This window comes from Bufo bufo, chromosome 2, assembly GCF_905171765.1.
Source record: "Bufo bufo chromosome 2, aBufBuf1.1, whole genome shotgun sequence".
NCBI lineage: Eukaryota > Metazoa > Chordata > Amphibia > Anura > Bufonidae > Bufo > Bufo bufo.
The window spans coordinates 333,836,060-333,849,181 of record NC_053390.1 but is presented as its reverse complement, the minus strand read 5'-3'; positions in this window follow the sequence as shown (position 1 = coordinate 333,849,181).

Below are 13,122 nucleotides of genomic sequence, written 5' to 3'. Positions count from 1 at the left end.
CTTTTCCAATTTCCAATATTTATGTAATTCTCAAAACATTTGGCCACGACTGTATATATACTGGGGACCAAACCAGTTTCTGCTAGATCACAGGAACAGGAGCTTTAATCCCATACGTACATGTACGGTGCTCTGGGTTAAAGCCCAGGACTAAGCATTGTACTTGTACAGTGCTTTGTTGTAAGAGAGTTAACCTCTTCCAGACACAGCCATTTTTTACCTTCCTGATATGGCCAAATTTAGCAAATCTGACGTGTCAATTTATGTGGTAATAACATTTTAACGCTTGTACTTAGCCAACTGATTTTGAGATAGTTTATTCATGAAACATCATACTTTGTGCTAGTGGTGAATTTGAGTTTATATGTTTTACCTTAATTTATAAAAAAAATATCTACAATTTGCAATATTTAGCCCCTTCAGGACACAGCCTTATTTCACCTTAAGGACCCGGCGATTTTTTGCAAATCTGACCAGTGTCATTTTATGTGGTGATAACTTTAAAACGCTTTTACTTAGCCAGGCCATTCTGAGATTGTTTTTTCGTCACATATTGTACTTCAGGACACTGGTAAAATTGATTTTAAAAAAATCATTTTTATTTATAAAAAAAATACCAAATTTACAAAAGAATTGAAAAAATTAGCAAATTTGTAACTTTCAATTTCTCTACTTCTACAATACATAGTAATAACTCCAAAAATAGTAATTAATTTACATACCCCATGTGTCTACTTAATGTTTGGATCATTTTGGGAATGATATTTTATTTTTTGGGGATGTAACAAGGCTTAGAAGTTTAGAAGCAAATCTTGAAATTTTTCAATTAATGGAAAATAGAGATACAATTTCAAAATTTAACTTTTTTGGCAGATTTTCCATTTTAATAATTTTTTTTCAGTTACAAAGCAAGGGTTAACAGCCAAACCAAACTCAATATTTATGGCCCTGATTCTGTCGTTTACAGAAACACCCCATATGTGGTCGTAAACCGCTGTACGGGCACACGGCAGGGCGCAGAAGGAAAGGAAATCCATACGGTTTTTGGAAGGCAGGTTTTGCTGGACTGGCTTTTTTGACACCATGTCCCATTTGAAGCCCCCCTGATCCACCCCTAGAGTAGAAACTCCATAAAAGTGATCCCATCTAAGAAACTACACCCCTCAAGGTATTCAAAATTGATTTGACAAACTTTGTTAACCCTTTAGGTGTTCCACAAGAACTAATGGAAAACAGTTACAATTAAAAAATTTCACTTTTTTGGCAGATTTTCCATTTTAATAATTTTCTTCCAGTTACAAAGCAAGGGTTAACAGCCAAACCAAACTCAATATTTATATCCCTAATTCTGTAGTTTACAGAAACACCCCATATGTGGTCATAAACTACTGTACGGGCACACGGCAGGGCACAGAAGGAAAGGAATGCCATACGGTTTTTGGAAGGCAGATTTTGCTGGACTGTTTTTTTTAACACCATGTCCCATTTGAAGCCCCCCTGATGCAACCCTAGAGTAGAAACTCCATAAAAGTGACCCCATCTAAGAAACTACACCCCTCAAGGTATTCAAAACAGATTTTACAAACGTTGTTAACCCTTTAAGTGTTCCACAAGAGTTATTGGCAAATGGAGTAGAAATTTCAGAATTTCAATTTTTGGGCAAATTTTCCATTTTAATCCATTTTTCCCAGTAACAAAGGAAGGGTTAATAGCCAAACCAAACTCAAAATTTATGGCCCTGATTCTTTAGTTTACAGAAACACCCCATATGTGGTCGTAAACTGCTGTACAGGCACACGGCATGGCGCAGAAGGAAAGGAATGCCATACGGTTTTGGAAGGCAGATTTTTCTGGACTGTTTTTTTTTGACACCATGTCCCATTTGAAGCCCCACTGATGCACCCCTAGAGTAGAAACTTCAAAAAAGTGACCCCATTTTAGAAACTACGGGATAGGGTGGCAGTATTGTTGGTACTAGTTTAGGGTACATATGATTTTTGGTTGCTCTATATTACACTTTTTGTGAGGCAAGGTAACAAGAAATAGCTGTTTTGGCACCGTTTTTATTTTTTGTTATTTACAACATTCATCTGAAAGGTTAGATCATGTGATATTTTTATAGACCAGGTTGTCACGAATGCGGCGATACCTAATATGTATACTTTTTTTTATTTATGTAAGATTTACACAATGATTTCTTTTTTTAAACCAAAAAATCATGTTTTAGTGTTTCCATAGTCAGAGAGCCATAATTTTTTCAGTTTTTGGGCGATTACCTTGGGTAGGGTATGATTTTTGCGGGATGAGATGACGGTTTTATTGGCACTGTTTTGGGGTGCGTGTGACTTTTTGATCGCTTGCTATTCCACTTTTTGTGATGTAAGGTGACAAAAAATTGCTTTTTTTACACCTTTTTTTTTTTTTTTTTTTACGGTATTCACCTGAGGGGTTAGGTCATGTGATATTTTTATAGAGCAAGTTATTACAGACGCTGCGATACCTAATATGTTTACTTGTTTTTATTTATGTAAGTTTTACACGATGATTTCATTTTTGAAGCAAAAAAAATCATGTTTTTAGTGTCTCCATATTCTGAGAGCCATAGTTTTTTCAGCTTTGGGCGATTTTCTTAGGTAGGGTCTCATTTTTTGCGGGATGAGATGACGGTTTGATTGGCACTATTTTGGGGTGCATATGACTTTTTGATCGCTTGCTATTACACTTTTTGTGATGTAAGGTGACAAAAAATGGTTTATTTAGCACAGTTTTTTTTTACGGTGTTCATCTAAGGGGTTAGATCATGTGATATTTTTATATAGCCGGTCGATCCGGACGCGGCGATACCTAATATGTATACTTTTTTTTTTTTTATGTAAGTTTTACACAATAACAGCTTTTTAAAAACAAAAAAAAAGATGTTTTAGTGTCTCCATATTCTGAGCCATAGTTTTTTTATTTTTTGGGCGATTGTCTCAGGTAGGGGCTTATTTTTTGCGGGATGACGTGACGGTTAGATTGGTACTATTTTGGTGGTCAAACGCCTTTTTGATTGCTTGCTGTTGCACTTTTTGTGATGTAAGGTGACAAAAAAATTGTTTATTTAGCACAGTTTTTATTTTTTATTTTTTATGGTGTTCATCTGAGGGGTTAGGTCATGTGATATGTTTATAGAGACGGTCGATACGGACGCAGCGATACCTAATATGTATACTTTTTTTTATTTATGTAAGTTTTACACAATAATATAATTTTTGAAACAAAAAAAATCATGTTTTAGTGTCTCCATATTCTGAGAGCCATAGTTTTTACAGTTTTTGGGCGATTATCTTAGGTAGGGTCTCATTTTTTGCGGTATGAGATGACGGTTTGATTGGCACTATTTTGGGGTGCATATAACTTTTTGATCGCTTTTTTTTCCCCCTATTCTTTACCAATTTTTTCTATCTTTATTTGGGGAAAATGAAGTTTTTGTTTATTTTTACTTGAAACTTTTAATTTTTGGGGGGGGAAACTTTATTTTTTCAACTTTTTTTTTCACTTTATTTTTTCAACTTTTTTTTTCACTTTATTTTTTTGTCCCACTTTGGGATCTAATCCTTTACAATGCATTCCAATACTTCTGTATTGGAATGCATTGGCTGTATGAGTAATACTGTGTGTATTACTCATACAGCTTCCGGCCTGTGAGATCCAGGGGTCTGGATCTCACAGGCTCGTCACCGGAAGGCAGCGCGATGCCTTCCTTAGACATCGCCATGCCATCGGGTCTCCCCTACAGCCGCATGGTGACTCGATGGCACCGCCGCCAGCACCCGCAAACCGCAGGTAAAGCCGCAAACCGCAGGTCTGAATTGACCCCCCCGCGCATTTAGCCAAGGTGCCTGCTCAATGATTTGAGCAGGCACCGGGTTCCGATCACCGCCCGCCGGGCGGCGGTGATCGGAAATACACAGGACGTACCCGTACGCCCTGTGTCCTTAAGTACCAGGACATCAGGGCGTACCGGTATGCCCTGTGTCCTGAAGAGGTTAAATTCTACATTTTTCTGCTTTTAAGACAGATAGTGATAACTTATAAAATAGTTATTTAATGTTTGTCCATATGTCTACTTTATGTTTGAATCATTCTGTAAATGTCTTTTTTAGGACTTTAGAAATCTTAAAATTTCACAAGCAATTTTTTTAATTTTCAAGAAAATTTCCAAAACCCACCTCATAAATGACACATTGCAAATGATTCTAAATTGATTTACTTTGTATCCCTCTGTATCCCTACAGTGGAAGCTTCCAAAAAGTGACTCCATTTTGGAAACTACACACTTTAAGGAATTTATGGAGGTGTGTAGTGAGTGCTTTGACCAACAGGCATTTTATTTAATTTTTTCTTATAAAATGCTGCTTTAGCCCGAGATTTTTTATTTCTACAAGGGGTAACAGGAGAAAATGCACCCTAAGATTTGTTGCTTTTTATTGCCTGAATACGGAAACACCCGATATGTGGCCATAAACTGCTGTTTGGGCACACTGCAGGCATGGGCGTAGGAAGAGGGGGGGACGGGGGGGACATATCCCCCTCAGGAAATAATGCAGGGGGGACAGGTATGGTCAAATCCCCCCCAGCGGCAGCGGGGCAATGTGTGCGGCGGCGGCGGGGCAGGCACTGAGATGAGAGCTTCCATTGTGGAAGCGAAGCGCTCATCTCCATAGTGATCTGTTTGTATCGCCGTCCTCAGGACGGCGATACAAACAGAAGGCTGTGCGGAGGAGCAGGGCAGGGAGGTGTGTCCCTTTCCTGTTCCTCTGATAGGCTGCCGACACTACTAGGCCGGCAGCCTATCAGAGGCCGGCGTAGGCGGCGCGATGACGTCATCGCGCCGCCTGAGCCGTACAGCTCTGGAGTCAGGACACAGGCCGGAAGAGGCCTGCATTGCATCGCTCCAAAGAGGTAAGTATAAGTGTTATATATTTTTTTAAATATATACAATACTTGGTTTTACTGGCACATAAAGGGGGGGCTATTACTGGCACATGATTGGGGGGGCTATTACTGACACATGATTGGGGGGGCTATTACTGCCACATGATTGGGGGGCTATTACTGGCACATGATTGGGGGGCTATTACTGGCACATGATTGGGGGGGCTATTACTGGCACATGATTGGGGGGGCTATTACTGGCACATGAATGGGGGGGCTATTACTGGCACATGATTGGGGGGCTATTACTGGCACATGATTGGGGGGGCTATTACTGGCACATGATTGGGGGGGCTATTACTGGCACATGATTGGGGGGGCTATTACTGGCACATGATTGGGGGGCTATTACTGGCACATGATTGGGGGGGCTATTACTGTCACATGATTGGGGGGCTGTTATTACTGGCACATGATTGGGGGGCTGTTATTACTGGCACATGATTGGGGGGCTGTTATTACTGGCACATGATTGGGGGGGCTGTTATTACTGGCACATGATTGGGGGGGCTGTTATTACTGGCACATGATTGGGGGGGCTGTTATTACTGGCACATGATTGGGGGGGGCTGTTATTACTGGTACATGATTGGGGGGGCTGTTATTACTGGCACATGATTGGGGGGGCTGTTATTACTGGCACATGATTGGGGGGGCTGTTATTATTGACACATGATTGGAGGGGCTGTTATTACTGGCACATGATTGGGGGGGCTGTTATTACTGGCACATTATTGGGGGGGCTGTTATTACTGGCACATGATTGGGTGGGCTGTTATTACTGGCACATGATTGGGGGGCTGTTATTACTGGCACATGATTGGGGGCGCTGTTATTACTGGAACATGATTGGGGGGCTGTTATTACTGGCACATGATTGGGGGCTGTTATTACTGGCTGATGAGAGGCACTGGGGGGCTGATGAGAGGCACTGGGGCTCTTATCTGAGGTCTGATTGGGGGTCATTCATATTTGGGTCTGAGCTGAGGTGTGATCTGAGGTCTTATTAACATTGGAGATCTTATTGGGGCTGTTAGCTGAGGTCTGATTAACATTGGGGGTCTGATTGGTGGTCTGACCTGAGGTGTAATGAAAAATATTTTTTTCTTATTGTGCCCACTTCCAGCCTGTAGCCCAGCTGCACAGAGCACTGATCCGGAGCAGCTTGGAGAAAAAGGCCTCAGTCTCCCACACTCCTTCTGCCCGGCCAAGCCAGCCAGCACCCCTGAGTCTTCAGAAGGGTAGGTGGGGGGGAAGGGGGGGGGGGGGGTTAACACACACACACACACACTTAAAATTTAACGATATAAACAACTCGCAGTTTACTGAATAAGAATATACCCGGCGAGCAAGAATGCTGTCCCCCCCAGATTTTTGGGGGTTCCTACACCCATGACTGCAGGTTTCAGTAGAGAAAGAGAAACATGTGCATTCCAGGCCTAGTTTGGTGATTTATACAGCACTGGACGGCAACTAAAGAGGCTCTGAGGTGAAATTAAAAAAAATAAACCCCCAGATATGCTAATTCTGTGCCCAATATGTTGTGTTTATTGTCTGCCAGTGTGAATAAGCCCCCTTACTATTATGCTGTTCTTACTAGTTTTGTAAACATCCTATATCCACCTCAGCCCACTTAGCTTAAACACCCTTAATGACCAGGCCACTTTTTACACTTCTGCACTACACTACTTTCACCGTTTATTGCTTGGTCATGCAACTTACCACCCAAATGAATTTTACCTCCTTTTCTTCTCACTAATAGAGCTTTCATTTGGTGGTATTTCATTGCTGCTGACTAGAGTTGAGCGAACACCTGGATGTTCGGGTTCGAGAAGTTCGGCCGAACTTCCCGGAAATGTTCGGGATCCGAACCCGACCTGAACTTCGTCCCGAACCCGAACCCCATTGAAGTCAATGGGGACCCAAACTTTTCAGCACTAAAAAGGCTGTAAAACAGCCCAGGAAAGAGCTAGAGGGCTGCAAAAGGCAGCAAAATGTAGTTAAATCCCCTGCAAACAAATGTGGATAGGGAAATGAATAAAAAAATAAATAAAATTAACCAATATCAATTGGAGAGAGGTCCCATAGCAGAGAATCAGGCTTCATGTCACCCACCACTGGAACAGGCCACTGTCAGATATTTAGGCCCCGGCACCTAGACAGAGGAGAGAGGTCCCATAGCAGAGAATCAGGCTTCATGTCAGCAGAGAATCAGTCTTCATGTCATAGCAGAGAATCAGGCTTCACGTCACCCAAAACTGGAACAGTCCATTGTCATATATTTAGGCCCCGGCACCCGGACAGAGGAGAGAGGTCCCATAGCAGAGAATCAGGCTTCATGTCAGCAGAGAATCAGTCTTCATGTCATAGCAGAGAATCAGGCTTTACGTCACCCACCACTGGAACAGTCCATTGTCACATATTTAGGCCCAGGCACCCAGGCAGAGGAGAGAGGTCTCATAGCAGAGAATCTGGCTTCATGTCAGCAGAGAATCACTCTTCATGTCATAGCAGAGAATCAGGCTTCATGTCACCCACCACTGGAAAAGGCCACTGTCAGATATTTTTAGGCCCCAGCACCCAGACAGAGGAGAGAGGTCCCATAACAGAGATTCAGGCTTCATGTCAGCAGAGAATCAGTCTTCATGTCATAGCAGAGAATCAGGCTTCACATCACCCACCACTGGAACAGTCCATTGTCACATATTTAGGCCCAGGCACCGAGGCAGAGGATAGAGGTCCCATAGCAGAGAATCTGGCTTCATGTGAGCAGAGAATCAGTCTTCATGTCATAGCAGAGAATCAGGCTTCACGTCACCCACCACTGGAACAGTCCATTGTCACATATTTAGGCCCAGGCACCCAGGCAGAGGAGAGAGGTCCCATAACAGAGATTCAGGCTTCATGTCAGCAGCGAATCAGTCTTCATGTCATAGCAGAGAATCAGGCTTCATGTCACCCACCACTGGAACAGGCCACTGTCAGATATTTTTAGGCCCCAGCACCCAGACAGAGGAGAGGTTCATTCAACTTTGGGTTGCCCCGCAATATAATGGTAAAATGAAAATAAAAATAGGATTGAATGAGGAAGTGCCCTGGAGTACAATAATATATTGTTAAGGGGAGGTAGTTAATGTCTAATCTGCACAAGGGATGGACAGGTCCTGTGGGATCCATGCCTGGTTAATTTTTATGAACGTCAGCTTGTCCACATTGGCTGTAGACAGGCGGCTGCGTTTGTCTGTAATGACGCCCTCTGCCGTGCTGAATACACGTTCAGACAAAACGCTGGCCGCCGGGCAGGCCAGCACCACCAAGGCATAAAAGGCTAGCTCTGGCCACGTGGACAATTTGGAGACCCAGAAGTTGAATGGGGCCGAACCATCAGTCAGTACGTGGAGGGGTGTGCACAGGTACTGTTCCACCATGTTATTGAAATGTTGCCTTCTGCTAACACGTTCCGTATCAGGTGGTGGTGCAGTTAGCTGTGGCGTGGTGACAAAACTTTTCCACATCTCTGCCATGCTAACCCTGCCCTCAGAGGAGCTGGCCATGACACAGCAGTGTTGGCGACCTCTTGCTCCTCCTCTGCCTTCGCCTTGGGCTTCCACTTGTTCCCCTGTGACATTTGGGAATGCTCTCAGTAGCGCGTCTACCAACGTGCGCTTGTACTCGCGCATCTTACTATCACGCTACAGTGCATGAAGTACCGTGGATCCAGCAGGGTGGCAACCCAGTAGTCCGCACACGTTAAAATGTGGGCAACTCTGCTGTCGTTGCGCAGGCACTGCAGCATGTAGTCGCTCATGTGTGCCAGGCCGCCCAGAGGTAAGGACAAGCTGTCCTCTGTGGGCGGCGTATCTTCATCGTCCTGCGTTTCCCCCCAGCCACGCACCAGTGATGGGCCCGAGCTGCGTTGGGTGCCAGCCCGCTGTGAACATGCTTCATCCTCATCCTCCTCCACCTCCTCCTCATCCTCGTCCTCCTCGTCCTCCAGTAGTGGGCCCTGTCTGGCCACATTTGTACCTGGCCTCTGCTGTTGCAAAAAACCTCCCTCTGAGTCACTTCGAAGAGACTGGCCTGAAAGTGCTAAAAATGACCCCTCTTCCTCCTCCTCCTCCTGGGCCACCTCCTCTTCCATCATCGCCCTAAGTGTTTTCTCAAGGAGACATAGAAGTGGTATTGTAACGCTGATAACGGCGTCATCGCCACTGGCCATGTTGGTGGAGTACTCGAAACAGCGCAACAGGGCACACAGGTCTCGCATGGAGGCCCAGTCATTGGTGGTGAAGTGATGCTGTTCCGCAGTGCGACTGACCCGTGTGTGCTGCAGCTAAAACTCCACTATGGCCTGCTGCTGCTCGCACAGTCTGTCCAGCATGTGCAAGGTGGAGTTCCACCTGGTGGGCACGTCGCATATGAGGCGGTGAGCGGAAAGGCCGAAGTTACGCTGTAGCGCAGACAGGCGAGCAGCGGCAGGATGTGAACGCCGGAAGCGCGAACAGACGGCCCGCACTTTATGCAGCAGCTCTGACATGTCGGGGTAGTTGTGAATGAACTTCTGCACCACCAAATTCAGCACATGCGCCAGGCAAGGGATGTGTGTCAAACCGGCTAGTCCCAGAGCTGCAACGAGATTTTGCCCATTATCGCACACCACCAGGCCGGGCTTGAGGCTCACCGGCAGCAACCACTCCTCGGTCTGTTGTTCTATACCCCCCACAACTCCTGTGCGGTGTGGGGCCTGTCCCCCAAACATATGAGTTTCAGAACGGCCTGCTGACGTTTACCCCGGGCTGTGCTAAAGTTGGTGGTGAAGGTGTGTGGCTGACTGGATGAGCAGGTGGAAGAAGAGGAGGAGGAAGCTGAGTAGGAGGAGGAGGAGACAGGAGGCAAAGAATGTTGCCCTGCGATCCTTGGCGGCGCAAGGACGTGCGCCAAACAGCTCTCCACCTGGGGCCCAGCCGCCACTACATTTACCCAGTGTGCAGTTAGGGAGATATAGCGTCCCTGGCCGTGCTTACTGGTCCACGTATCTGTGGTTAGGTGGACCTTGCCACAGATGGCGTTGCGCAGTGCACACTTGATTTTATCGGATACTTGGTTGTGCAGGGAAGGCACGGCTCTCTTGGAGAAGGAGTGCCGGCTGGGAACAACATACTGTGGGACAGCAAGCGACATGAGCTGTTTGAAGCTTTCTGTGTCCACCAGCCTTAATGACAGCATTTCATAGGCCAGTAGTTTAGAAATGCTGGCATTCAGGGCCAGGGATCGAGGGTGGCTAGGTGGGAATTTACGATTTCTCTCAAATGTTTGTCAGATGGAGAGCTGAACGCTGCCGTGTGACATGGTTGAGATGCTTGGTGACGCAGGTGGTGGTGTTGGTGGTACATCCCATGTTTGCTGGGCGGCAGGTGCCAACGTTCCTCCAGAGGCGGAGGAAGAGGCCGAGGCGGCGGCAGCAGCAGAAGAGGCCGAGGCGGCAGCAGCAAAAGAGGTAGCAGGGGGAGCCTGAGTGACTTCCTTGCTTTTAAGGTGTTTACTCCACTGCAGTTCATGCTTTGCATGCAGGTGCCTGGTCATGCAGGTTGTGCTAAGGTTCAGAACGTTAATGCCTCGCTTCAGGCTCTGATGGCACAGCGTGCAAACTACTCGGGTCTTGTCGTCAGCACATTGTTTGAAGAAGTGCCATGCCAGGGAACTCCTTGAAGCTGCCTTTGGGGTGCTCGGTCCCAGATGGCGGCGGTCAGTAGCAGGCGGAGTCTCTTGGCGGCGGGTGTTCTGCTTTTGCCCACTGCTCCCTCTTTGTCTTTTGCTACGCTGTTGGCTTGGACTCACCACTGCCTCTTCCTCCGAACTGTTAAAGTCAGTGGCACGACCTTCATTCCATGTGGGGTCTAGGACCTCATCGTCCCCTGAATTGTCTTCCACCAAGTCTTGATCCCTGACCTCCTGTTCAGTCTGCACACTGCAGAAAGACGCAGCAGTTGGCAACTGTGTTTTGTCATCATCAGAGACGTGCTGAGGTGGTATTCCCATGTCCTCATCATCAGGAAACATAAGTGGTTGTGCGTTAGTGCATTCTATGTCTTCCACCGCTGGGGAAGGGCTAGGTGGATGCCCTTGGGAAACCCTGCCAGCAGAGTCTTCAAACAGCATAAGAGACTGCTGCATAACTTGAGGCTCAGACAGTTTCCCTGATATGCATGGGGGTGATGTGACAGACTGATGGGCTTGGTTTTCATGCGCCATCTGTGCGCTTTCTGCAGAAGACTGGGTGGGAGATAATGTGAACGTGCTGGATCCACTGTCGGCCACCCAATTGACTAATGCCTGTACCTGCTCAGGCCTAACCATCCTTAGAACGGCATTGGGCCCCACCAAATATGGCTGTAAATTCTGGCGGCTACTGGGACCTAAGGTAGTTGGTACACTAGGACGTGTGGCTGTGGCAGAACGGCCACGTCCTCTCCCAGCACCAGAGGGTCCACTAACACAACCACGACCATGTCCGCGTCCGCATCCCTTACTAGATGTTTTCCACATTGTTACCGTTCACCACAATAAGAAAAATATTATTCGGGCCAATGTATTAAATTCAAATTCAGGCCTTTTTTTACAGACACCTAACACTATCTGGCTATCTATTTAGGTACCGTATTACACTAATACAGGCACACCAGTAATGACAGATTTAGCTGAATATAAATTTGACGCCTATTATTTAGGCGCTGGGTGACAGGTATACGTTTACGGACAGAATTAGACTGGGATCTGCACTGTAGCGTCTGTGTGAAGTTCTTGAGAATGACCCTATCAGCACCTTGAATCTAATATACCCTTTTAGGGATAGATTTAAAATAGGCCTGATACAGCAGAAACCACTAATTTTGAGAATTGCAAAATTGGGAATTGTATTTCAACCCAGAACAAAAACTGTGCTTTGACGGACACTAAATAACTTGACCAGCTAAAGCAGTAATGACAGATTTGGATGAATATAAATGTGAAGCCTATTTTTTAGGCGCTGGGTGACAGGCTCAACTTGCCCCTGATGTAGTATATGGCCAAAAAATAACCACACTATTGATGGTTAAATGCACTTGATGACAGCTTGACCCTGATGTAGGATATAGCCAAAAAATAACCACACTATTGATGGTTAAATGCACTTGGGTGACAGGCTCAGCTTGCCCCTGATGTAGTATATGGCCAAAAAATAAACACACTATTGATGGTTAAATGCACTTGATAACAGCTAGACCCTGATGTAGGATATAGCCAAAAAATAACCACACTATTGATGGTTAAATGCACTTGGGTGACAGGCTCAGCTTGCCCCTGATGTAGTATATGGCCAAAAAATAACCACACTATTGATGGTTAAATGCACTTTGTGACAGGCTCAACTTGCCCCTGATGTAGTATATGGCCAAAAAATAAACACACTATTGATGGTTAAATGCACTTGATAACAGTGTCACACATCTCAGGAGAAGTTGGGCAATGTGTTTTGGGGTGTCATTTTACATATACCCATGCTGGGTGAGATAAATATCTCGGCAAAAGACAACTTTTCCCATTTTTTTATACAAAGTTGGCATTTGACCAAGATATTTCTCTCACCCAGCATGGGTATATGTGACACACCAAAACACATTGCCCAACTTCTCCTGAGTACGGCGATACCAGATGTGTGACACTTTTTTGCAGCCTAGGTGGGCAAAGGGGCCCACATTCCAAAGAGCACCTTTAGGATTTCACAGGTCATTTTTTACACATTTTGATTTCAAAATACTTACCACACATTAGGGCCCCTAGAATGCCAGAGCAGTATAACTACCCCACAAGTGACCCTATTTTGGAAAGTAGACACCTCAAGGTATTTTGTGATGGGCATAGTGAGTTCATGGAAGTTTTTATTTTTTGTCACAAGTTAGTGGAATATGAGACTTTGTAAGAAAAAGAAAAAAAAAAAAATCAAAATTTTCCGCTAACTTGTGACAAAAAATAGAAAATTCTAGGAACTCGCCATGCCCCTCACAGAATACCTTGGGGTGTCTTCTTTCTAAAATGGGCTCACTTGTGGGGTAATTATACTGCCCTGGCGATTTAGGGGCCCTAATGTGTGGGAAGTATTTTGAA